At 42.1% G+C, this 26,158-nt stretch overlaps 1 long non-coding RNA gene across 1 annotated transcript in view; it reads left to right on the forward strand.

The window, feature by feature from the left end:
- LOC148126854 (uncharacterized) overlaps nucleotides 1–24,303 on the forward strand; it is a 42,319-nt gene extending 18,016 nt beyond the window's left edge. Inside the window, exons 2-3 of the long non-coding RNA XR_015741406.1 lie at nucleotides 22,762–22,900; nucleotides 24,218–24,303. This is a non-coding gene — a long non-coding RNA (uncharacterized LOC148126854). The remainder of the gene's footprint in view (nucleotides 1–22,761; nucleotides 22,901–24,217) is intronic.
- The last annotated feature ends 1,855 nt before the right edge of the window (nucleotides 24,304–26,158 follow it).

Below are 26,158 nucleotides of genomic sequence, written 5' to 3' on the forward strand. Positions count from 1 at the left end.
TTGTCCTCTTTATCAATCTGTAGCCTCTCTCTATTACAAGTCATTCTGGTCAATTGACGGCCATTCAAGACAATGATGGCTAGTCATAGAATGGTCTCAGAATAAGGGAGCAGATGCCAGAACAGTCTGGGAATGAGATGAAGAGTAGATGCAGAAAAATGATACTACTGGGACATTTTGAGCTGGGGTTAGATGGCAGTGGGACTGGTTTGGATAAAACTCAACAGCACTTTTTCATGTGATTGTTGATAAAAATAGGATCGCCAACATGTTCACCAACGTCCAATAATGGATATGGCACAAGAAAAAGAAGCAAATGGGAAAAGGCCCTCAGATAAGCATAAATCACACACACTCTTCTCCATTCAAGTATTTGTATTTTTTATGATGCAATGTTTCACACAAATACAATCTGGGATTGTTCCTGTTCTGTTAAACTCCAAGGAACTTTATTTGATCTTGAAAGATAACCAAAATGTTTGCTTCTGATACTCAACTCAGGGATCTTGGCTATAGGGAGAAATAGGGCCTTAGTTTGAATTACATATCCTGGGTAATCTGTAAAAAAGAGTTAGATATATGACTATAAGATAACTCATTTGAGTTAATAAGAAATTGCATATTTTTTAAAGGAAAAAAAAGGTAATACCACTTTCTGGAAAACTTTTTTTAACGGAGCTAGGGTCACAAAAATTTTCATTTATGATACTGTTTACCAGTAAAACACACATACACCAGACTGTGTTCTTGTAACATATACAAGAGGAACTGACTTTTGGAATGGTGTCAAATAGTCTCTCCTAGATTACAATGGAGGTCAGACCACATAGAGTAATCAAAGTCCTGGATTATTAAATTTGTAATTTATGAGCAGGAGAAAATATTTCTTGTCTGTTTAAGACAAATGAGCCCAAACCTAACCACTAACTATTGAAGATTGTTTATACTTTTAATGAAAAAGGAAGCATAAGATTTTGGTCAAATAGCTGATAAACCCAAGACAAGAAACCTCCCACACGAATGTCCTGTTGGCTTAGTTTTTTACTTAATAAATCTTCTGCCAAGTTCTGGAGACTCACAAATGTCTTGACCTTATGGTCATGGTTCCTTGTGTCTTCCTGTGCAAGCCACATAGACAACATTCACTGGCAGTTTGAAAGGAAGGATTGGGAAGTATGCTACTACAAAAACTGTTCCATAAAATGCCCATGAACCTGGATGAACCCTTCTGGAAGCAACAGAGATAGTCCTATCCAGGGACAGAAAACAAATATCTCAGCAATGTCTACAAAAACTCCTGCTTAGGAAAGACATTTCAAGAAGCTTTTCTACTCTAGTAAAATCTTGTCTTTTCTGCTTTTCTTTCACTGGAACACATTAGAAAGGAGGAACTTTATATGATGGGACAAAAGGAACCTGATGATTTAGTTCATCATTGCTGAAATATCTGACACATTTTACTCAGCTTTATGGAAAAGGTAACTGCATAGCTTCCTTGGATAGTTTTGTGTAGGCACAAAAGACAACAAAAAAGTGCTTCTTTACCTGGAAAAGTTGTGGTCTTTTCAATCCATACATCTCCAGTATGGCTGTCATAAAGGAACATTCTAATATGGAATGTGGTTCACACAGCAGAGAATGATCAGTTCCTGAGCTAGCTGAAAACTAAGCCTATTGGTCAAGCCCTAATTTCAACTCTCAATGGTGAATGATGAAGCTGGTGAATGGTGCTGTCCTTTCAGTTTAATGCTGGTCAAGACAAGCGATTTGTAGATTCCCATGGCTTCATTTCCTCTCCTGCAAGTTTCATTGTAGAAAAAACAATCAACATATAACAATCACTCCCTAATGTGGGATGGAGCTGAAGCAGATGGAGGAGAGAGTTTTGATAGATTGTTAGACCTTAGCTTTAATCATTTCTCAAAACTTAGTACCAAGCTAGATGATTCCATAAGTTGGCTGGGCAGCCCTCCCCCTCATGTAGAATGTAGAATACTTTATTGGCCAAGTGTGATTGGACACACAAGGAATTTCTCTTGGTGTAAATACTCTCAGAATACATAAAGAAAAGGTACATTTGTTAAGAATCAAGAATCATAATGTACAACACTTAATGATAGTCATAGGGTACAATAAGCAATCAAATCATACTAGGAAACAGTCAATATAAATTGCAAGGATACAGGCAACAAAGTTACAGTCCTACAATCACAAGTGGGAGGGGATGGGTGATAAGGAGTGATGAGAAGATTAACAGAAATAGTAGTGTACACTTTGTAAATAGTTGAACAGTGTTGAGGGAATTATTTGTTTAGCAGAGTGATGGCTTTTGGGGAAAAAACTGTTCTTGTGTCTAGTTGTTCTGTGTGCAGTGCTCTATAGCATCATTTTGAGGGAAGGAGTTGAAACAGTTTATGTCCAGGATGTGAGGGGTTTGTAAATATTTTCGCAGCCCTCTTTTTGACTCGTGCAGTATACAGGTCCTCAATTGAAGGCAGGTGGGTAGTAATTGTTTTGTGCTGCAGTCCTAATTATCTTCTGAAATCTGTGTCTGTCCTGTTGGGTTGCAGAACCAAACCAGACAGTTATAGAGGTGCAGATGATAGACTCAATAATTCCTCTGTAGAACTGTATGGGCAGTTTGAGCTTTCTGAGTTGGCACAGAAAGAACATTCTTCATTGTGCTTTTTTGATGATGGTTTTTTTTTATGTTAGGTGTCCATTTTAGGTCATGTGATATAGTAGAACCTAGAAATTTGAAGGTCTCTACTGTTGATACTGTGTTGTCTAGTATTGTCTAGTATTATCATCCTGCTAGTAGCTGATTTTCAGAATAGCAGGTAGTTTTAAGCCTGGATTTAGTACTCTTCTATGCTTAAATTTTCTTGAATATAGGTCTGGTATCATTTCAGAAGAGAGGTAAAGCCATGTTTAAAAGTGTCCCTATACAACAGCTCTCAGTAGGAAGGGGCAGTTGCTTGCTGCAGTTGGACAGCCCCTTCCTTTTTCACCCTAAAACTGATACCCTCCACACTGTTAGCTATTTCTTGACTTATTTTTAAATACACTCTTCTGAAGGGGTGCTAAATCTGTCTTGAAAAGCAACCCAAACAACTGACATGCCTAAGAGAGCCATGATAAAGCAGGTTAACTGCCACTTTATCACCCTGATCTCACCATATTTTTCAGCGATTTGACTCACTAGATCCCTAGTCACAGAAATAGGGCCAGAGGGGAGCCAGTTTTTTTAAACTGCCAGGTCTCTTTCAATTGAGGGGCTGATACATGGAATAAAAAGCTATACATTTCTCCTGGGATTGAGCCTATGATAAATAAATATTACTAATGGAAAGTCATGTGTAATATTCAAAATGACATTATGGGAGCTTGAGCTCTGAAAAATAGACAGCTCTCATTTTTCTGCTTCACCATGGAAGCCCCATTCCTATTGACGGTGTTAGTCAACTGCATCTTAGTTCAGTTCTCTAGGCCAGCGATTTGTTCAGAAACCTGAGGGATAAATGGGTAGAACCTACCTTTAGAGCAGAATGGCACCAAAAATTGTCCATGGACTGCAAGAGAAAGGCTACATCTGTAGCAGTTTAAAGTGACCAATTAGTCCCATCCCTGACCTTGTTCACAAGCAAATCATTGATCAAAGTGAAATAGCAAATAAACTCATCATATACACGTGATGAAAAACATGGTTTTTAAAAATTGGATTAACCAAAGATGACTTTATGCTTTTTTAACAGTGGCTAGGTAGGGTTGAGACAGGGCCTATACAAATAGTCTCCAAAGCATATTTGTGCTTTAATTCAGGGAACAGGAGGATGAGCCTTCAGTCAGCTTCCCTATCTGCCTTGTTATTGAGTTTAAAGTGTGGAGTTTATATCTGCCTTCTTTCTGTGTTGTGTTGCTTCATCTTGGCAGTGTCCCTGTTATCATTCTGAGGTACATACTACTATTGAGTTAGGGACTAGGATGACCTAATTTCTTGGCACAGCTGATTGTGATTAGTTCTGGTGACTGTGTAATCAGTTTCCTGGATTTAGGCCAAAGTCTGCCATTACATACATGTGCTACTTGCTCTGACTGTAATGAAGCTGAGCAAGCTGAAATTTGGTCTTATGAATACAGCAGAGCATTTCCCTCCTTTTTCAGTCGCCTGCATCATTCTTATCCCTGATTACAAAACAATAACTATGAGCTCAAGAGGTTGTGCTTAGAATCATAAACATTCCATAAGGTAAGGTTATTGCCATAGAGTTTGCCCTTAAGATTTGTCCTTTTTCCTCTCAGTATTTCTGCATTGGATTGCTGATTATCCCCATCACACACATATATCCTCCTTTGGAGAAGAAAATAAAAGAAACAAAGTAATATGCATTCTTTGTATGGATAGGAGATAAGAAAATAACACACACACACATTATTTGCAGTGATAAGGCTTTTAATAATACTACAGTGTACTTTGATCATTGGAGGTCCAACTCTATTGTTAATGGTAGACAAAATGGCAAAATGGATGAGAAATAGAGACATTCTGCTGGAGCAGAAAGCTTGGAGTGAACATATAACCATGTTCATGATCAACACAGTTATACTGTTCTGTAGAATTGGGAATCCCAATTGTTCAGGATATCGAATTCCACAGAGACAAAATGGTATTCATTTGTATTTGGTTATACAATAACATTAATTGTTTCCAGTCAATGTGAGAAATCAGGAATAGATGTATGGGGCAGGATTTGGCACAGTCCTCCCACCATGTTTTGTTTTTAAAATATCAATGAATGTGTTTGGGTTCCATTTTGATACATGTAATATAGATGTGTGCAATTCTATGTTAATGTAAAATACATTGAAGACACTTGAAGACATTATTGCAGAAAGTGTACTGATGCTGTTCCAACTAATTATATTAGTGCTCTGAGCCATAAAATGACCCTATTTGAAATGCAGAATGGTTAATCTGAACTGGAAGTAAAGCTGTTGGAAGCTCAAAAACACTTCCAGAATAGTGGGAAAACTGTGGAATACTTATAGTAAGATAAGAAAAACTTACTTTAAAATCAAAATAATGTTCTTTATTCATAACAAATAGGAAATGTATCTCTGTAAACACATACATATTCTTCATATAAATGGCATGACATTTTTCTTTTAGATGTGATATATACAGAGCCTATGCCCTATGCACACAGCCTTGGTATGTCTAGAAGACTGTTCCACACATGACACTTAAGCCCCAATAAAATAAAAGTATAATTCTATCATTAGGACAGATTGATTTAGAACAAGATCTTTTCATCCAGGATATATACATAAAATCTACACCAGACTAGCACAATGCTAATCATATCTAGTATGAAATAAATACCACAGTATTCCATGAGCCATTCTCCAAAACAACATTGTGCTTATGATTTTTGCAATATGGTGGGGAAAAAAAGAAAACCGGTTATTATTATTATGGTATCACTTTCTTAACTGGAAGTAGATTTTATTAACTCTTTCCAAATAAGTTTATAAAAAGGGAATGAGAAAAAAGAAATAGGGGCAGAAAAGTATATTCCATAACTCGATTCCTTCACTAATGTTGGAACAGGATCCTTGATCTGGCAATTTGAAAGGAATGGAAGAAGCACATCCCTAGCCTCTGGCCAGGGCTGTCAGGAATTAATGCATTCTTTAATCAAATCTCTTATAAAATTGACACTATGATATTACAGGAGTTGCACAATTAATCAAGGGAAATATTTTTGATTACTAAAAATGAAAGCATCCTCCTCCAAAAGGAATGGTGATCTCAAAACTTTATGCTGTAATGTGGAAAGAGTAGAAATTTTAATATTTCCCCATTCTTTTATAGTTTAAATACTTAGGCTTAAAGTAAGCCTCGCCTTTGGGAGTGTCTGCATTTAATATTTGAGAAGGCTTTTTTTTTTCTTAACAGTTGAGTGAAATCGTTGCTAATCTACTGGAAAAAAAAACAAAGCTAGAAATCAATATTTGTTACCAAACAATATATCCCAGAGTTAGGAAATGTTTTTTTTTTGAAGAAATCAATAAAAATACATTGTAGCATGATAGCAATAGCAATAGTAGTTAGACTTACTGTATATACCACTTCACAGTGCTTTACAGCCCCCTCTAAGCAGTTTACAGAGTCAGCATATTGCCCCCAACAATCTGGGTCCTTATTTTACCCACCTCCAAAAGATGGAAGGCTGAGTCAACTCTGGTGAGACCTGAACTGCCAAACTGCAGGCATCCAGTGATCAGCAGAAGTAGTAGAAGTAGAAGAAGTTTGGCACATGCGCCTGCGGAAGCATCCTCTTTCCCCACTCGTCTGCCAGTCCACAAAGCTGGAAAGCTTGAAGGCCACTGACTTATAGCATCCTTAAAGAAAATGGGGCAAAATATTTGTTGTAGAGCGATGGTAAGGAAGAGGCATGAGACCAGAGCGTACAACTAACAGGCTTTATTGCAAAGAATAAAGGGTTGTCGCGTCTGCTTGCTAACTTGCAGACCAGCGGGCGACAACGGCTGGCTCTGCTCGACAGCTGGTTTATATAGCCGACTGTCAAACGGAGCCAACCAATGGGAGCTGCTGGTGCTCCCGCTCAAACAGCGGACCTGGTTGGGGACCCCAACCAGTTCCACAGACATAACACCCCTTTCCCCCAGCTGGGGACATGCGTAGTCCTGTAGATACGAGGGTTGTCTTCGCTGGCGACCAGAACGTCGCAGTTCGGGTGAACTGTCGGCCGGTGTCCAGTCTTGGTCTTGGGAACTTGCCTCAGCGGTCGTCGGGGCGTGGGTTTGCCCCGGCGTAGTGTCCTGTGGTGCTGATGAAAACCCCTGCTCAGGTTGGCCCGGCTGAGTCCCGAGGTCCGGCTGGTCAACTGGGTCACTCGGTGACTGGAGTGGTGACTCTGGCCGGAAACTTGTGTTCTCCCGCCAGTCCTCTCGCTCGTCAGGGAAGACCAGGTTCCGCAGGGGATCCGCGTCAGGCACTGGTGAGGCGTCATTGGCGCTGGCAGGTTGGCATGGGTTGGTATCTGTCGCGCCCTTCCGCCGCCTTCTGAGTTGATCTACGTGTCTCCGCCACAAACGTCCATCCTCTAGGAGGATCCTGTAGGACCTGGGACCTGTGACTGACACGACTTGTCCTGACACCCACAACGGATCCCCCGCGTAGTTCCTGGCGTATACCAGGTCTTGTGGGGCAAAGTCTCTGACCAGACTGTCGGACCCTAAGGGGGTGTCTGGGCAGTAGTGGGGGTGTAGCCTGTCCAGGGTGGTTCTAAGGCGTCTCCCCATTAGAAGTTCGGCAGGAGATTTGTTGGTGGTGGTGCAGGGCGTTGTGTGCTGGCTGAGTAGGAAACGAGACAATTTAGAGTGCCAATCCTCCTGGCCAAACCTGGCGAGTGCCTCCTTGGCTGACCTAACTGCTCTCTCTGCCATCCCGTTGCTAGCGGGGTGGAATGGCGCTGTAAGGACGTGTCTGATGCCCAAGTGAGCAGTGTACATGCTGAATTCACACGATGTGAACTGTGGGCCATTGTCTGAAACCAGCGTGTCAGGAAGCCCGTGGGTGACAAATAGACGGGTTAGGGCCTTAACTATCGCCTGGGTGGTGGTTGTGGGAAGTAAGGCTACATCAATCCACTTGGAGTATGAATCCACGACCACCAAGAAAGTCCTGCCATGTACAGGCCCAGCCAGGTCGACGTGCAAACGGGACCAAGGGGCGTTTGCACTCTCCCATCTGGTGGGCGAGGCAGCTGGAGGGGCAGCCCTGGTTTGTTGGCAAGGCTGGCAAGAACTTACCCAGTTGGTGATTTGAGCGTCCATGCCGGGCCACCAGACGTAGCTGCGGGCCAGGGCCTTCATTCTTACGATGCCCGGATGACCCTCGTGAAGCACCTTCAGGATGGGCACTCGAAGGGAGGCTGGGATGACCACTCTTGTTCCCCACAGTAGACAACCTTGCAACTTTGACAGTTCCTGCTGGCGGGTTTTAAAGGGGACAAAATCAGTTGTACATTGAGTTTCCGGCCACCCCCTTCCCACCCAGTCCAGAACCTGGGCGATGATTTTGTCCTTCTTTGAGTGCGCCGTGATGTCCTTGGCTGTCACTGGGAGCTTGAGTTCGTTGACCTCAAAAATGGCATGGATAGGCGCTGGGTCTTCGACTGGGACTGGCAGGGGGCAGCGACTGAGGGCATCGGCGTGGCTCAAGTTCTTACCGGGACGATGCACTAACCTGAATGAGTAAGCGGCCAGAAACAGGGTCCATCTGGTCATTCTGGGTGAAAGTACCTGCGGGGTTTGCTTGTCTCCAGACAGAAGTCCTAAAAGAGGTTTGTGGTCAGTCACTAACTCAAAGTGGTGGCCAAACAAGAATTCGTGGAACTTCTTAACTGCAGCCACTGCAGCCAAGGCCTCTTTATCGATTTGGCTGTAGTTCCTCTCAGTTGAAGAAAGGGTCCTAGAAAAGAAAGCAATTGGTGCCTCGGAACCGTTGGGGAGTCTGTGGCTCAGGACAGCCCCAATGCCAAAAGGGGATGTGTCAGCAGCCAGGACCAGGGGAAGACGTTGATCGAATTGAACTAGAACTGCTTCTGATGTGAGTAAGGATTTGACTGACTTGAAAGCATGGGTTTCCTTGGGTCCCCAGTGCCAGGGCGAGTCTTTATCTAGTAGCCTATGTAATGGTTCAGCGACCGATGCCTTGTGCGGGAGGAATGAGACGTAAAAGTTCAGGAGTCCCAGGAAAGCTTGAAGTTCAGTCTTGTTGGTGGGTGTGGGTGCCTCATGGATGGCCTTCACCTTGGACTCAACGGGGTGGATGCCAGAGGCATCTGTTCTATAACCCAGAGAGTCCACCTGCCTAGTGGCGATGGCACACTTCTCCCTCTTAAGTTTAAGGCCATGCTGTCTAAACCACTCCAGCACTGTCCTGACTCTCTGAATGAGCTGGGGTCGGTTCGTGGCTGAGACTAAGTTGTCATCGAAGTAGGGGACCACTCCTGGGAGACCCTGGAGAATCCTCTCCATGAGTGACTGGAAAATGCCTGGGGTCACGCTGACCCCGAATTGGAGGCGCCTACACTTGAATGCCCCCCTGTGCGTGACTATGGTTTGTAATTCCGCTGTCTGCTCATCGACAGGGAACTGTTGGTATGCCTGTGACATGTCTAACTTGGCGAAAATGGTGCCGGGTTCGAAAGTGTGTAATAGATGCTGAATAACGGGGACAGGGTATGCGCTGACCTGCAGATAGCGGTTGAGCGTGGTTTTGTAATCCGCACAGATTCTCAAACTGCCATCTTTCTTAAGTGGGGTGACTATGGGGGTCTCCCATTTGGCGAAATCAGTGGGTTCTAGCACCCCTTGCTTAAGTAGTTTGTCTAGTTCTGCGTCCAATTTGGGACGGATGGCAAAAGGTACCCTCCGTGGTTTTAAACGAAGAGGGGTTGCCTGGGGGTCTACTGAAAATGATATGGGGGTGCCCGAATAACAACCCAGCTCATTGCTAAATACATCAGAAAAATCAGAAAATAGTGTAACTACATCAGAAGTTGAGACAGCATGGATCCCGGTTACACTAAGGCCGAGAGAAGGAAACCAATCAAGTCCCAACAGACTAGGGAGGGTACCATTAACAACCACTAGAGGCAGATGGCCCTTAAAGGCTTGGAATTGAACAAGGAACTTGCCTTTCCCGAGGACAGGAATGTTCTTGCCCTGGTAGTCCCACAGCGTCAAGTGGCATCTTTGTAGCTGTTTCCTTGACAGTCTGGGCTGGATCCTCTTCAGGGTATCCCAGGAGATGATTGAGAGCGCGGATCCCGTGTCCACCTCCATCCTGCAGGGTTTACCTTCTAGGAAAACAGAAATTTTAATTTTATCAGGGGTTTGGGAAGTATGGTTAGCGTGGTAGCAGGTATAGCAGTCCTCCACTTGCCTTTGGGAGTTAGTAGGTGGTGGAGGTCTTTGAGGTAGAGATCGCCCTGCTTGGCAGACTCTAGCGATGTGACCCTTCTTTTGGCAGTTCAGGCCGATGAACCTGCAGGATGCCCTAGGGTGGGAGCCTCCACAGGTTAGGCACATGGGAGGTTGTTTGGGGGTGAAGCTGTTTCTTTGCCCCGCTCCTACCTGTGAAGGCTTCTGATGTTTGAGGCGGTTAATGTCAGATGCGTCTGTGGGGTCATCTTCGCTGATTACTTCTTCAGAATGGACAGTTGGCGTGCTGGGTTTAGATTGAGTGCCCTGAATTTCAGCTGCTGACTGGGCCGAGAGCTCAGCAGCCAGGGCTTCCTCCATGGCTAAGGCTAGAGTCAAGTCCTTTTTTGCCAGTAAACACCTCTGGAGTCTCAGGTCTCTCACCCCACAGACGATCTGGTCCAACAGCATGTCTTCCAAATATTCTTTTAATCCGCACTGTAAAGCGGCTGTTCTCAGGGCGGCCATGTATTCGTTGATCGACTCCCCCTCTGCCTGTTTCCTGACCCTGAAGGCATACCTTCTGGCTATTTGGGACGGCTTGGGCGAATAGTGATTTGAAAGTATTTCTTGTAGCTCGTCCCATGGGACGCTTCTGATGGCGCGGGGTGCGACTAACGCTGTAGCGGTGTCGAAGACAGCGGCTCCGCAGTAACTCAGGAAATAGGACTTCTTCCTATGCTCCGCAGCATCGGCTAAACCGATGGCGTCAAGAAAATGGCTGAATCGATTTTTGTAGGAGTCCCATGTTTCCTCGTTTGGTTTGAATGGAGGAAATGCTGAATTAGTACTCATCGTGGAGAAAAGAACAGGTTCGTCTTCTTCAATCACTATTTGAATTTGCGCTCTGAAAAGAACGCGGCCGCGGTTGTCTCTCTGGGCTGCGTAGCTCTTTTTGAAAATCGCGCTCTTGGTGAGCATGGGCGGCCTCGGCTGCGGCACCTGTGGCTCGTTTCAGCGAATCAGCTCAAACAATATCAGTTTGAATTTCGCGCTCTTTGCGAGCGTGGGGCGGCTGCGGCTACAGCGCCCGTGGCTTCACTCTCCGTGACTTACAGCTCTTTGAATAAATGCGTCTGGTTAGCCTTCGACCATCCCATCCTCGTCGCCAGTGTTGTAGAGCGATGGTAAGGAAGAGGCATGAGACCAGAGCGTACAACTAACAGGCTTTATTGCAAAGAATAAAGGGTTGTCGCGTCTGCTTGCTAACTTGCAGACCAGCGGGCGACAACGGCTGGCTCTGCTCGACAGCCGGTTTATATAGCCGACTGTCAAACAGAGCCAACCAATGGGAGCTGCTGGTGCTCCCGCTCAAACAGCGGACCTGGTTGGGGACCCCAACCAGTTCCACAGACATAACAATATTGCTTTGCTTTTTCAGAGTTTTAAGAATAGGATTTGGAACAGTTTTCCATCTAGAAGCCTCCTTCTTTCAGATCCCCTTCAACATCCCTTTGGGGGGAAAAATTTCAAAGAATAAATTTGGGTCCTCAATTTATTTTATTTATTTTTCTTTTTTCTGTGCTTACTAAAATATAGTCAAATCTGAACATTTTTTCTAGTATGATAGCAATTCTTGGAGCCTTTGGTCTGCAGGTTGCTTTCCAGTGGTGAAAATGTTATAATTGGATGAACTGGTTGAAGTTTTTTTTATTCATTAGAATTATATTCCTTCACTGTAAAACTGATAATAGTGCACATAATAATCCTTTCTATTTTCCTTGAGCTTAAAGAGAGTGACTGGTTCAATGTCTTCAAGTTGGCGTTCATGTCTAAGGAAGGACTAGAACACACAGTCTATGTTTCTCCTCTGGGATCTCAACCATTACACCAAACTGGTTATTTGACGTGAAAACCTTGATACACTATTCAAAGATCAAGAGGGGACCTTGGCTTGGATAATAGTATGTACTCATCAGTGATCTATGTTGTGCATTTCTGAAAAGATGCCATGAAATAAACTACCTTACTACCATGAATGATTCTTCCCTTTGACATGTGATGCACAGTACATTTGCCATACGGATAATGGACATATCATTTAGCATCTCCATAGCAATAGCATATTTTTCTAGCCCAATTTTTATTTATTAGATTTGTAGACTGCCACAATCATGTGACAGTCTAAGACAAAGCACTAAGTAATTTTTCTTTTTATGTACCCAGAAGCTGATGAGCATGATAGGGAAATCTTATTTCAAAACTGTTGCTAAAGTTGCATCATGTCCTAGATCAGGCCATGTCAAATTCAAGGCCCACAAACTGGATGTGGCCCACTATGTGGTCAGATCTGGTTTACAGGTCCCAGTCTATCCATGTCACTTCAGCCCAGTCTACTCAATGTGAAGAGGAAACACCGGGCCAGTATGGCTTTGGCCTGGTCTATCCAATGCAAAGAGGAAACATGCCAGCAGTTTGGAGAGTGGTGTCAAGCTGGCCATACCCACCCAATAGGTCTCACCCACACAGTTGGCCATGACCCACCCAGTCAGCCATGCTCCAGTGAATAGCCATGCCTGCCTGGCCCCCTGAGGTCAGCCACAGCCGTCAATGAAATTGAATTTGACACCCCTGTCCTAGATGTCTACAAAGGAAGTTTTCTATGTACTTTATTCTATTCTCTATTCTAGACTATTGTCAGCTTTGGAATCTCTATTAAAAGCTGCCATACAGTCATGGAGAAAGGAAAGGGGGGTTGTTGTTATTTGAGTAATTTTCAGTAGACATAATAGATACATAAGACTGTCAAGGTCATTCTCTATGGCGCAGCAAGAATTGTAGTTAAAGGGTGATTGGTTCACGTCATTTATGATGTGGGAGAAAAGGGGTGGGTGTTGATTGAGTATTGTGGAAGTCTGGGAGGAAACTTTAGTTTTAGAATCTCACAGACATGCCAAGTTTCTGTTTTTAATAAAGCATATTGAGAATATGTTTGTCTCGGAGTTACTGATTGAAACGGATAATTTCTGGAACCCTGACATTATTCCGAAAGTCATCAGCTAAAGGGGCTGCTGAAAACACCAGGGATTTTTTCCAGCAATGGAGGAAGCCCAAAATTCAGCCAACCCAGAAGGTGAAACGGAGGGAGCTTGGGGAGGGTCCTCTGGAGCATTAGCCGAATCTCTCAGCCCCCCTTTGGAGGAGCTAATGCAGGTATTTAGAGATGCAGAAGAGACACATGATTTAGGAGCCAGACCAAGATGCTCAAACTATGGAGGAATTGTCAAACAATGCTAACCAGACTGCCGAGGGAAAGGTCCTTCATGAGCCATCTGCATACAGCAAAGGAGTCAGACTGGACGGGTGAAGCCCAAATTGGATTGGATCCCTCTCAAGATGACAACCCTCCCAATTTATTCTAGAAGCCAATTGTTGGCAGAATTACCACAACAATTCCAGCAATTAAAAGTTTTGTCTCAAAGCCACAACCTACCTGTTCAAGTTGGAGCCTGGCACAGCCCATCTTTTCTTTCCCTAGTGTTATGAGGGAAGAGGAAATTGTCCAGATGCCGGTTGGAGAGGCCCAGCTTGACAGCCCATGGCAACCAGAGGTGCTGGCTATAAGAGGTATGTTGCAACTCTCCATCACCCAGAAAGAAATTTACCCCTTGCAGAGAGCATTCCTACAGGGTGAGGGTTTTATCCAGGCCCGGGGTGGATTCAGTGCCAATGGACACCAGCGCCAACAAAGCCCTGGTCCAAAGGAAAGTCAGCAATCCTTGACCCACAAGGGGATCTGCACAGACAGCAGACAGCAATCACTCCCCCTCCACCCCATGGCAACCACCCATTCAAACCCCAATTGGAGCAACCCACCCAGGCCTCAGAAGACCTGCCCAATCTACATACATACCTTGTCAGGTTCCTTTCATTCCAGCTCCACCTGCAGGTGCCAGGCCAGTACCACCTCCCCACCCATGACCCAGACCAGACCAGATACAGTTCAAGGCCATTTTCAATGGGTGCCATGAGCATTTTTCTTCCTTCCTCACTCAAATCTGGTCCCACAAAGACCAATTTGGAGACCAATGTGCAACAGAGCGCAATTTTGTTACTGCAATAACAGATGGGATGAACGAAGGGGATGCTTCTGACTGGGTGGCCTAGCTACATGATGAACAAGCCCCAGAATTACATGATGTCAATGGATTTATTTGATTATTGAGACTCAGATTTGAAAATCCAGACAGGGTGGCAGAAAACGAAGAGAAGTTAATGGAAATGAAATAGAGCAAATGACCCTTATCAGACTTTATTTGAGACTTTAGAAGGGTTGTGAGTCATCTCAGGGATTAGCCTGAAAGAATGACATTACACTATTTTAAGAACATCATTAACCCAGAAGTAAAGAAGGCATGTAACATTAGGGGAATACCTGAGACTCTGCCCTCAGACTAGACCGCGATATTAACCCACATAAAAAAACCCTTCTGGAAGGCTTGCCTAAAAGAACTGTGACCAGACGACCGCTGACTATACCTGCTGAAACTACCTGCATCCGATCCAACAGAATGATAAAATATTACCATTGTGGCCAAGATGGCCATAGAGCAGCTGACTGTCTGGATCCTGCACCAGTTCCACAAGCACCACAACCAAAGTCTACCATGACTGTCAGAGGTCGAAAAATTCAAGGGAAACCTCCTGACGCTAGCCGGTTTGCTAAGCACATCCTGGAAGGTCCTCTCTACACAGAAGGAAACAAACCAACTTCCAGATCAACACCACCTACCCAAGAACCCGACCGTCAAAGATGAACCAATGATGAGTGCTCCCATCATACCTTTTACTGTCAAAGTCAAGTTAGTGGTACCTAACACAGGGGAGGCAGGGGAGTTAGAAGCTGTCATTGATACTGGATGCTCTAGATGTCTTATTGGGCTTCCCATCGTTGAACAATTGGGCATAAAGACTAACCCACTAAGACACCCAATCAGATTTGAACAAGTGGATGGGACATTAATTGGGGGAACCCCAGCAACCCAATTGACAGAGTTGGTCAAAATGGAAATGGGTCTTCACCGTGAACTCATATGCTTTATTGTGGCTCCAAGAATGTCAGAATCGAGCATATTGGGACTTGCTTGGCTAGATAAATGGGCCCCTAACATCAAGTGGGAGGATGGATTCAGGAAAATCATTATTGGGGTGGGCCCACTGCCCCCCTTCCTCCCACTAAGAAACCACCACCCAACTCGAATCCAAAACCTGAACCAGCAGCCAAAGCCTCAAACCTTCTCCCAGGTACTCCCCAAATATCGAAAGAATATAGAGACTTGGCTGAAGCAGTCAGTGAAGAGGAATGTAATGTTTTACCTCCACATCGGGCAACTGATTGCACCAGAGAGTTAAAACCCGGGGCAAAACTACCAAAACCAAAGATGTATTCCATGACACTGGCTGAAAAGACAGAATTGAGGAAATACATCAATGACAATTTGGACAGAGGTTTTATTGAATCTACCAAATCTAAATTGGCCACTCCAGTACTGTTTAAGGAGAATAAAGATGGCAGGTTGGGATTATGTGTTGATTTTAGGGGCGTGAACGCCGTATGTGTCAAAAACATGTATCTTCTCCCCCTTATGAAGGACTTATTAAACTACCTGTCAAAAGGCAAGCTAGATCTGAGAGAAGCTTACTACTGAGTCCACATAAAAGAGGGAGATGAATGGAAAACAGCCTTCATCTGCCCTTTGGGTAGTTTCCAATTCAAAGTCATTCCTTTTGGACTTCAGCCCCCCCACCCCCCGCAGTATTTATGCAACTCATCAATGAAGTATTAAATCCGCACTTTTACCAGGGGGTCCTTGTATACCTGATGAACATCCTCATATTCAGTGAAACCATTGAGGAACATGTCAAATTGGTCAGACAAGTCCTGAAAAAACTTCTAGCCACCAAGTTATATGTAAAGCTGTCAAAATGTGAATTCCACAAGGAGTTACTGGATTACTTAGGCTACCGAATATCCAACCCGGGAATTGAGATGGACCCTGGAAAAGTGAAAGCTGTGCTGGACTGGCAACCCCACAAAATACAAAAGCAACTTCAAAGCTTTTTTGAGTTTTGCCAATTTCTATAGACAATTCATTCCTTCTTTTGCCAAGGTTGCCTCCCTTTGACAGAGTTATTAAAAATGGGCCCTTCACCCACCAAACCGAAGCCCAGTCAACCCGTTGCTTGGACCGTGGACTGTCAGAAAGCTTTTGAAACCTTAAAATGCCTCTTTGCAGCTGAGCCTATTCTTCAGCACCCAGACCCGACCAGACCTTTTATAGTCCAAGCTGATGCTAGTGATGTGGTGGTAGTGGCTGTTCTTCTACAAAAGGACTCTCAGAACCGACTGATGCCTTGCACTTATGTGTCCAAAAAGCTAACGGACATAGAGCAAAGATGGGTAGTCTGGCAGAAAGAAGCATTTGCAGTATGATGGGCTTTGTTGACTTGGAGACATTTCCTAGAAGGGGTGAAGGAGCCATGTGAGGTTTGGACTGATCACAAAAACCTCTAAAGACCCCTTGGAGACTATCCCCTAAACAAGTCTGCTGGGCTCAATACTTCAAGCAGTTCAACTTCAACATGAAATGTATTCCCGGGGGGAAAACATCTTGGCGGATGCCCTCTCCAGGAAACCCCAGTTTGACAGTCACCGAGATGAAATAGTACAGGCTTTAATATCAGAAGCTCAATCAGCAGGCCAAGTAACCACTCCAGGCCAAGCCAATCACAATTCCAAATGCCTGGAAGACAAACTTACCACTGAGTTGAAAGCAGCCCTATTTACTGATCCCTGGTTTGTGGAGGATCAAACTGAATTAACAATGGATGAGGGACTGGCTTGGAAAGGAACTAAACTTTATGTACCCCCAAACCTAAGACTAGTGGTATTAAAGTGTAGCCATGACTCGCAGCTGGGAGAACACTTCAGGTTCTTAAATACCCTACATTTAGTCAGGAGATAGTTCTGGTGGCCAAAAATGAAACCTGATGTCGAGGACTATGTAAAAAAATTGCTCAGTCTGTGCCATGGTGAAACACAGAACTGGAAAAACCCTTGGCCTCCTCCAACAAGTAGCTGAACCAACACAGCCATGGGAAGAAATCACAATAGACTTTATTGTAGAATTACCTGAGAGTGGTGGGGGCGGAATACAATCATTTGGACTATGATTGACTAAGCAGGCCCACTTTACAGCCTGTAAAGGACTTCCATCTGCAAAAAAGCTTGCAAAACTGTTCGTGATGCACATTTATAGACTATATGGAGTACCTCATAGAATAATATCAGACAGAGGGTACAATTTACCGCTAAATTTTGGAGGGAGTTCTTAAAGTCTACTGGCTCCTCCCAAGGGTTATCCTCAGCATTCCATCTGGCCTGCAACGGAGCAGCAGAGGGTGAACGCCATGGTGGAACAACACATTAGACATAATGTAAATTATCAACCGGAAAACTGGGCTGAATTATTACCATTTGCAGAGGTTGCTTATAATAATGCAGTACATAGCAGCACAGGGCTGACTCCATTCCAAATCAACATTGGAATGGAATTTGTCCCAATGCCAGAATTACCTAGAGAACCTCCTACATCTATGACTGTAACAGGCTGGATGTACTCATTAAAAAAAGGTTGGGAGGACATAAAAAAAGCTTTGACTGAAGCCTCAAAAGATTACAAAAAGCAAGCAGACAAACTTAGATCCCTCCAACCACCGTTTAAAGTAGGAGACAAAGTATATTTGTCAACCAAATATCTTCGATTAAAACTTCCTAGTAAAAAGTTGGGACCTAAATTCTTAGGTCTATTCCCAATTTTGAAAATAATCAATCCAGTCACCATCCAACTAACTCTTCCCTGACTATTAGGAAAAATTCACCCAGTGTTCCATAGTAGTTGATTAAAACCAGCTAATACATCAATGATAAGACCAATACCAATCGTTTCCCCAAACTCTTTAATCATACAGGGTGAGAGACATTATGAAATCAAAAAAATCTTCTATTCTGGATTACACTGAGGACAATTGCAATATTTGGTTTTATGGAAGGGTTACCCTGTATCAGATGCAACTTGGGTCAAAAGTTGGGATGCACATGCAGATAGATTGGTTAAAGAATTCCATGAGGAATTTCCTAACAAACCAAAAGCGGGGAGGGAGAGGGGGTTAAACTATAACATTAATCCCTGTTTGTATTTTTTTTCTTATATGTTCTTTTTAGGAGGTGAATTTTCCAAGGGGAGATGCCTGTCAGCTTTGGAATCTCTATTAAAAGTTACCACACAGTTATGGAGAAAGGAAAGGGGGGTTGTTGTTATTTGAGTAATTTTCAGTAGACATAATAAATACGTAAGACTGTCAAGGTCATTCTCTATGGTGCAGCAAGAATTGTAGTTGAAGGATGATTGGTTCACGTCATTTATGATGTGGGAGAAAAGAGGTGGGTGTTGATTGAGTATTGTGGAAGTCTGGGAGGAAACTAGTTTTAGAATCTCACAGACGTGCCAAGTTTCTGTTTTTAATAAAGCACTTTGAGAATATGTTTGTCTCGGAGTTACTGATTGAAATGGACAATTTCTGGAATCCTGACAACTATAGTTGCAGCTCATGCAATAATACAGCTCCTGAAGATCACCATAGTTGACCATCTGTCTGCCTAAAGTTAGAACCAGCGCTACTCCTGCTATAGGCTAGATCTGGCTTAATGCTGTCACCTGTGTATTGCATAAAGATTCAAGTAGTGGAGGCAGCAAAAAATGTATGTATTGTGAGGATCTCAAAACAGCTTACCTTGATGTATGCTTAAATTTATTCAGTTAATATTAGATATCAACTAAATCAAAAGCATTTTGTAGGAGATGACCAGGCTGAGCCTGAGAGTGGAGTCAAGAACATCATAATTCTTGAGTTTCTTCAACCTCACAAGAGGTCTAAGTTCATTCATCCTTGAATTTCATTGACTCTTACATATCGTCAACCCACTTTGACCATTAGTAGTTCAGATTCTTGTAGAGAGCATTAACATACAATAAACCTATATTCATTTGAACTGCCCAGACTCCTGATTTTCTGCACTCGACCCATTTAGTGAAATGATTCTCAAACTGGGATATTGCAGTGTCACGTTATAGATATCTAGCTACCCATCTCTCCTAAATTATATAAGATTGAAAAATCTTGTATGATTTTGTCTATTTTACATTTTTCATTTCTTTTAAAGGAAAAATATGTTAGAAAGTACATTACCACATTGTTAAGTTTTGGAGAAGACCAAAGCAGTGGTCCATGGAAGCTTTCAGTGATGATAGAAATATGTGTAAAGGAAAAAGCTGGGTAAATGTTTCACTGTAATTTTACTGGTTTTTGATATATGGTACAAAGGAACGTACATTCATATACTGTAGAATAGGATATATAGAAGACCTTTACTGCATATCCTAAACCAGTTAGGAGAAAACTCTCAGGTAGCTGATACCAGGTTTTGCACTCACAGATTGCAACTTTCACTTCTTGAATGCCCAACTTTGCCTTGCATAGAGTGATTTCCTGAATCCCATCCCTAGGTTTCCCTATAAACCTGAAATTTGAATTTCACAACTTTAACATTTTATGATGAAATAGAAACCCTCCTTCCACTCCCTCCAAAAAGTCCAGCATTGTTATTTATCTGTAGTATGTTCCTGTGGTGATTTTATATGAATTCCCTCCTTTTGTGAGGACATACTTGAGAAACCAATTAATTAAATAGAGCCATATATTCCTAATAGCTTTTAGCCCTCCCTTTCAACTACACAACTACTGTCTGAGGGTGAGCCAGGATTGCTCAAACGTTAAGTTCCAAATCAAAATCATAATCAGTGCCTTGATGGGTTTTGCTAAAATCCTTTGGCACATACTCACTGCTCCTCTGCTGCCTCCATGGCCCAAGAAAACCAGGCTAAATTCACAAATAATAGTGTTAGAAAGTATAAATAACATAATCTGCCTATGAAGGAAGAAGAGAGAGGGAGAGAGAGAGGAGGTGGGGGAGAGAGAAAGAGAACAGAGGAATCCCCCAGAGGAATGAGATACCAATCACTTTACCACCCCAAGGTTAGAAACAGGAAAGGAACTACAGGCTGACACATACAGCCAAAACTCTCTAATCCTTTTTTCCTCTCAGGCAAATTCCACCCTATTCCTATTTTCCACCTGCCTGCTACATAATTGCTGATCAATTATCATGTTGAACTGAAAGTGAACCTTGTGCTTCTGCAGATCCAACTGCCAATTCAAGAGATGGGAGGGAAAATATTTTCAAATCCCAGTTGGATAACCCATACAGGATGGAGGCTGAATTCAGAATTCTGGGGGGAAAGGGGAGAGAAATGCAAATATGGCATGGTTCTCTCTCTCCCACCCTCCCTCCCTCCCTTCGTCTCTTTAACCTCTGTTGAAATGCATATAAATGCACTGCTTTTTTAAAGATTAAAAAATATCCTGAAATCCAAATCATAGATTATAAATTTAAAGATCACATGTGAAAAAAGGATGGAAAATTGATTCTAAGAAACATAAACCATTATTCCATGTGAGTTTGAACACACAATAGAAACAAAACTATATTTGAAACTAAAATTTCAAATTTTCCAATGCTTCATTTCCCGGAAGTTGATCTTATATATCAAAGTTTCTCTTAAACAAATATGCAAAGGATTCCCTCCCTTCTTGGGTATCTGTTTAAATATTGTATAATAGAGCTATTTATCTGCAAGCCTTTTGTTTGCACACAACATAGACTCTAGAGTGAAGCAACAGAATCTTCCTTGCGTGATAAGTACCATCCCTTTTTCTTTGAGGTCTGCATGTTTGCACTTAACACTGTAACTTATCCTCCCAAATCACCTGCTTGACTCATGGAATGTCAGCTTTCTTGCTTTGTGACTAGATCTGCCTACAGTACTTTGTTTGCTAGAAATATGCAATAAATTTTAACTGCTGAAATGCTTAGGTGGAAGTTGTGTTCCAATATAATATGCATGTATTGGCATACACCTGTAAAAAAAATGTAATGTCAAAAAAAATGAGACAAAGTACAAGATGTAGCTATTCTAATTTTTTTAAACAGATGATAACTTACACAAAAGCTAAATAATTCAGCTTTTTCATTTTCAGCCTGTGGGGTGGCCATTTGTGGTCTACAGATATTGAATTTCTAGTCCTATCTACTCAAGTCACTATGACCGATGAATGGGCTGAATCAAAAGAGTTTAACAGGACATAAGTCTCTTTTCATTCTTTAGCTCAAAATGAATAATTAGTAACTTAGCTTTAAGTATAGAGCAGGGGTGAGATTCAAATTTTTTAACAACCAGTTCTGTGGGCCTGGCTTAGTTGGTGGGCATGGCTTGGTGGCCATGTGACTGAGTGGACGTGGCTTGATGATCATGTTATTGACTGGGTATGACAAACTCAATATCACTCACATTGAGGCATGCATCTACTTGCTTGGCCTCTCATGACTGTGGGGATGCTGCAGTTGTAAGTGTGAAAAATGATCATAAGTCACTTTTTTCAGTGCCATTGTAACTTTGAATGTCACACAAGCAAAGCACCAGCAAAGGAGGGGGGAAAAACTCCAGAGAAGTTCCAGAGACAGGAAGTCTAGTCCTGCCAAGAATGTAATAAGGGTTAACGGAGAGGCAGTTTCTGTAAGCAACACCAGAATGTTTCCTTCCTGCCTTCCTTACAGGATTAGGCCAGTAATTTCTTCTAACAACCGGTTCTCCAAACTGCTTAGAATGTTAACAACCGGTTCTAGCAAATAGGTGCGAACTGGTAGAATTCCACCCCTGGTATAAAGGTAATTTCTACTTTTTTTAATCTGAGAATGGATGTAATTTATCATTCAATAAAATTGTGTTACTGTTATACCTTCATTGAACAGACTTGCATAAAATCAAGAAGACACTCCCACATGCGCATTTACAATCTAAATCTAAAAGAAAAAGGAAAGTAAGGGTGGGGGTGGGGAGAAAGGAAGCACAATCAAGCATCAGGTCTAATTATCTAATACTCGGTGCCTATTATTTTTCCTTTTAAGAGAGGGAGAACCTGGGAGGAGACCCACTATTATCTCCCCTGGTGCTGTAAAACAGGAAGAAAGCAATGGATTATATCCCTAATGTTGAAGACAATTGTCACTGGTAAAGACTGAGTGCTGCTGTATCTATTTTGTTGTGGTATCAGGAAGATGTTATTAGCCATAATAATTTTCAACACCTAGTTTGAATTGAAAGAATAGAGTGAGAGGGGAGATCAATGATGCTCAGTGGATGATGATGATGATGACGACAACAATGATGACGATGATGATATCCATTCAGTTGGGTCCAACCCTTGGTGATTCTATGGGCCAGGTCTCTCCACATCTTCTGATCTTGCACTATTTCTTTGAGTTTTTCTATGGTCTGTCTGGTGTCAGCTTTGATAGTGTCCAGCCATTGTTGTTCTTTGGTGTCCTGGTTTCATTTTACCAACTAATTCTTCCAAAAAACAACTGGTTTGTCCAGTGAATTCCCCTGCATGACATGGACAAAGTAAATAAGACACCATTTCGTGATTTTGACATGTCTGGGGCTATGCGCTCCAGTACTTTGGTTTTTTGGCTGTTCAAGGAATGTGCAGGAAACTTTTCCAGCACTATAACTCAAACAAACTTATTTTCTTCCTGTCTTGCTTGTCCAACTTTCACAACCATAGGTGGTGACTTTCCAGGCCCATTTATCCCTTTGCTTAAATATGATGAAATAGCTGCTGAAGGAGAGGGTAATAGAGCCACATGAATGGTCTTATCTTTCACCTCACTGCTGCCGCAAGTGACTGCTTCAAGATAAGTCAGGTATTAATTTTTTCTTGATTTCTAATTAGACTCTGTTATTTGGGGGTGCTGCAGTTTATGGGTGTCTATTTTGGTATGACTGAACTTAAGGTATGATTGACATTCTTCTAGCCCAGCCTATACAGATGATTAGTCTTGTCAAGACCAAGAAGAAGCAGGTGTTTTAACTTCAAAGAGCTTGCAGACAGCAAATAAATAATTGCCACTACATCCCTAATTAGAGAGGCATTATTATTTTATGGTTTTAAAAAGGTGGAAACATGGGAGAGAAAAAGTATATCTTATACCCATAATGGTTTATGGACAAGCACCGAACCTTGTGATTTAACCGCTGTCAAAATATAATAAATTCATTTCATTTTCTCAAGAGTTATACAAATAATACCCAGTGACGTATGTATGGTTCAGTCAAGTTCTTGATAATAAAGGCAAAATGCTTTCTAGAAATAGGTTATAGAATCATCATTTATACTTTAGCAATTAGCAAAGGTCCAAGAAAATGAAGTATTGTTGGGTGTTTATGTTTATGAAAAAAAATTGTGAGTGAATGTGTGTGTGTGTGAGAGAGAGAGAGAAAGATAGAACGAGAGAGAGAAAAGGAGGAGGAGGAGGAGGAGGAGTCTTCCAAAAGAGAGATATGTTTGGAAGACCTAAAATTATATATTTCTGAAATTTCTGGATAGAGGGTGGATTAGATGATCTCTAAGATTTGTTCCAAACCTATGATTCTTTGACATACTCAAACTGGATTATGAGACACGGATACTATTTAACCTAGCTTATTGCTGACTCTTTCTCAGAGAGAGAAAGGTTTGTATGTTCAACTTAGAGGCTACAGGCACTGCCAATTGTCTACCTCTCTTCCTGATTTTGCTATTCACATAGAAAGGAAAAGTGATGGGGAGCAGATTAGATGACTTTACTGGAAGGATCTTTCCTTTATCACTCTTTCAAGCAAGGATCAAAGCAGCTGCACTTACCACCTTTCCTTGTAGGAACAGATGTTCCAGATAACCTGCTAGTTAACACGTGAGATTAAAGAGCCAAGGAAAATGAATTCAGGGACAGTATTTAAAGTTCTCATATAATTGCTCTGAGCTGGACCAATTAGACATACATTCCGCCCTGCCTGCTTTTTTATGTGAGAGATCAATGGCCAAATCAGAAGTTTCTGGCTAGCTATGTGGAAGAGGTAACTAGGATTATGGCCAATTTTTTTTAAAAAAAAACCCTAAAAGCTTAAACACTCTGAAAAGCAATTCCAGGGTGTTGGCTTTAGTGCTAATGGGTGTCACTGGGTAATTTTTTTTTTATCAGTACAGAGGAAACAAACAGGAGAGGACATGGAAAGGGAGTGCAATGGAAAGACCACATGACATGAGGACAAAGTGTGTATTCTGGAGATTGAGATGAGATCCAATGAACCACCCATTTTAAATTTAGTAATTGAGTTGTTTTATGTCTACACTGCTATAATTATCCAGGATTGATGTAGTGGTTGGGGAGGGGGAGGGGGACAGGAAGGAATCAGGTGTATGGCAAATGTTTGAATAATATGAAAGGAAAGAATGTTCAGACATACTGCACCTTAAGTGTTTACATTCCTCTTTTATAATTATCTTAATTAAACAGTAATTATTGCACTTGCAGATGTGCCTATTTCTGACAAGAAACTACCTGTCTACCATATTAAAACTAAACATTAGAATTGTATTGGTAACAAGCTTTGGCGATTGCTCTCCCTCCAAAGACAATTTTAGCTACAAGGGAAAATAACATTATGAATACCTATGGTTTTTATCTGTTCAAAAGAGGGAAGAAAAATGATTTGTTAATTCTGGATTTCCAGCAGCAAAATGTTAAGGAATTAGAAAAACAAAATGCTTAATAAGAAATTTAAACCAAGAAAGGAAATTGAAATAACACCCATTACTTTTACGTGTTGAACTGACCCTAACTGTGAGATTCAGCTGGGCTGATACTTGCTGCTTGATTAATTATGAGATTGAAAGGGTTGGAGGTCCCAAAAAGTCAAAGATAGTGTCTCTGACATGCAGCAACATTTGTAAAAAGGAAGAGGGGCTTTACAGGATCACATATGTATCTTGTTTTTTTTAACTCCCATGCATGCCCCTAGAAATGGCCTAATCCTAAATCAGTCCCCTCACCCAAATGAGAATAGCAATACCAATAGCACTTAGACTTACTGTGTATACCACTTCATAGTGCTTTACAGCTCTCTCTAACAGTAGTGGGATTAAAAAAATTACTACTGGTTCTATGGGCGTGGCTTGGTGGGTGTGGCTCGGTGGGCATGGCAGGGGAAGGATGCTCTAAAATCTCTATTCCCTCCCCACTCCTGGGAGAAGGTTACCACCGGTTCTCCGAACTACTCAAAATTTCCGCTGCTGGTTCTTCAGAACTGGTCAGAACCTGCCGAATACTTCCTCTGCCCTCTAAGCAGTTAAGAGAGTCAGCATATTGCCCCCAACAATCTGGATCCTCATTTTACCTACCTCAGAAGGATGGAAGGCTGAGTCAACCTTGAGTTATCAGGATCGAACTGCTGGCAGTAGGCAAAATCAGCCTGCAACACTGCATTCTAACCATTGCACCACCAGGGCTCTTACCTTCAGAGGAGCCAGCCAGAGATCTCTAGGGAGTCTATAAACAAAGGATAAAGACAAGGCCCCTTTCAATGCCCTGTTTTTTACAGGGTAACTCCATGCTCGCTTATAGACTTTTAAAATCAGATGTAATCTCTTACTGTAAGGAGTTTTACAGTAATTGTAAACTTAATTACTTTAAAATTGTAAATATTAAGTGATATTGCAATTGGTTTATTTTGTTCTTAGCATTATTGAAATTGGGATTCATTGTGTACGTAATTTTTAAATTAGTTTTAGCTTAACAGTCAGATCACTCTGGGTACTAAATTGAATAGTTGATAAAAGTGAACCATAAACTAGCATTAGTGTCTGGCTTATATAGAAATATAGCCTATTGAATGGAATTACTCCTAATTTACTGGTATATGTGTTATTGTAGCTGACTAATCATGAGAAACAAAGCTAAAAGTGTTTTCTATGTAAGCCATATTTAATTTGGGTACATTGGTCCAGAACTTCAGCCTAATTACATGAGCTAATTAGGAGTGGGAGCTGGAGCCTTGGTTATATTTATTGCTAGATACCAGATATATAGTGTGGACTGGTGTGGCGGGGCAATTTGTACTGCCCAGAATTTTTAAATTGAATT

The sequence above is a fragment of the Pseudonaja textilis genome, chromosome 2 (genome assembly GCF_049901715.1).
Source record: "Pseudonaja textilis isolate UNSWEBS1 chromosome 2, rPseTex1.2, whole genome shotgun sequence".
Taxonomy (NCBI): Eukaryota; Metazoa; Chordata; class Lepidosauria; order Squamata; family Elapidae; genus Pseudonaja; species Pseudonaja textilis.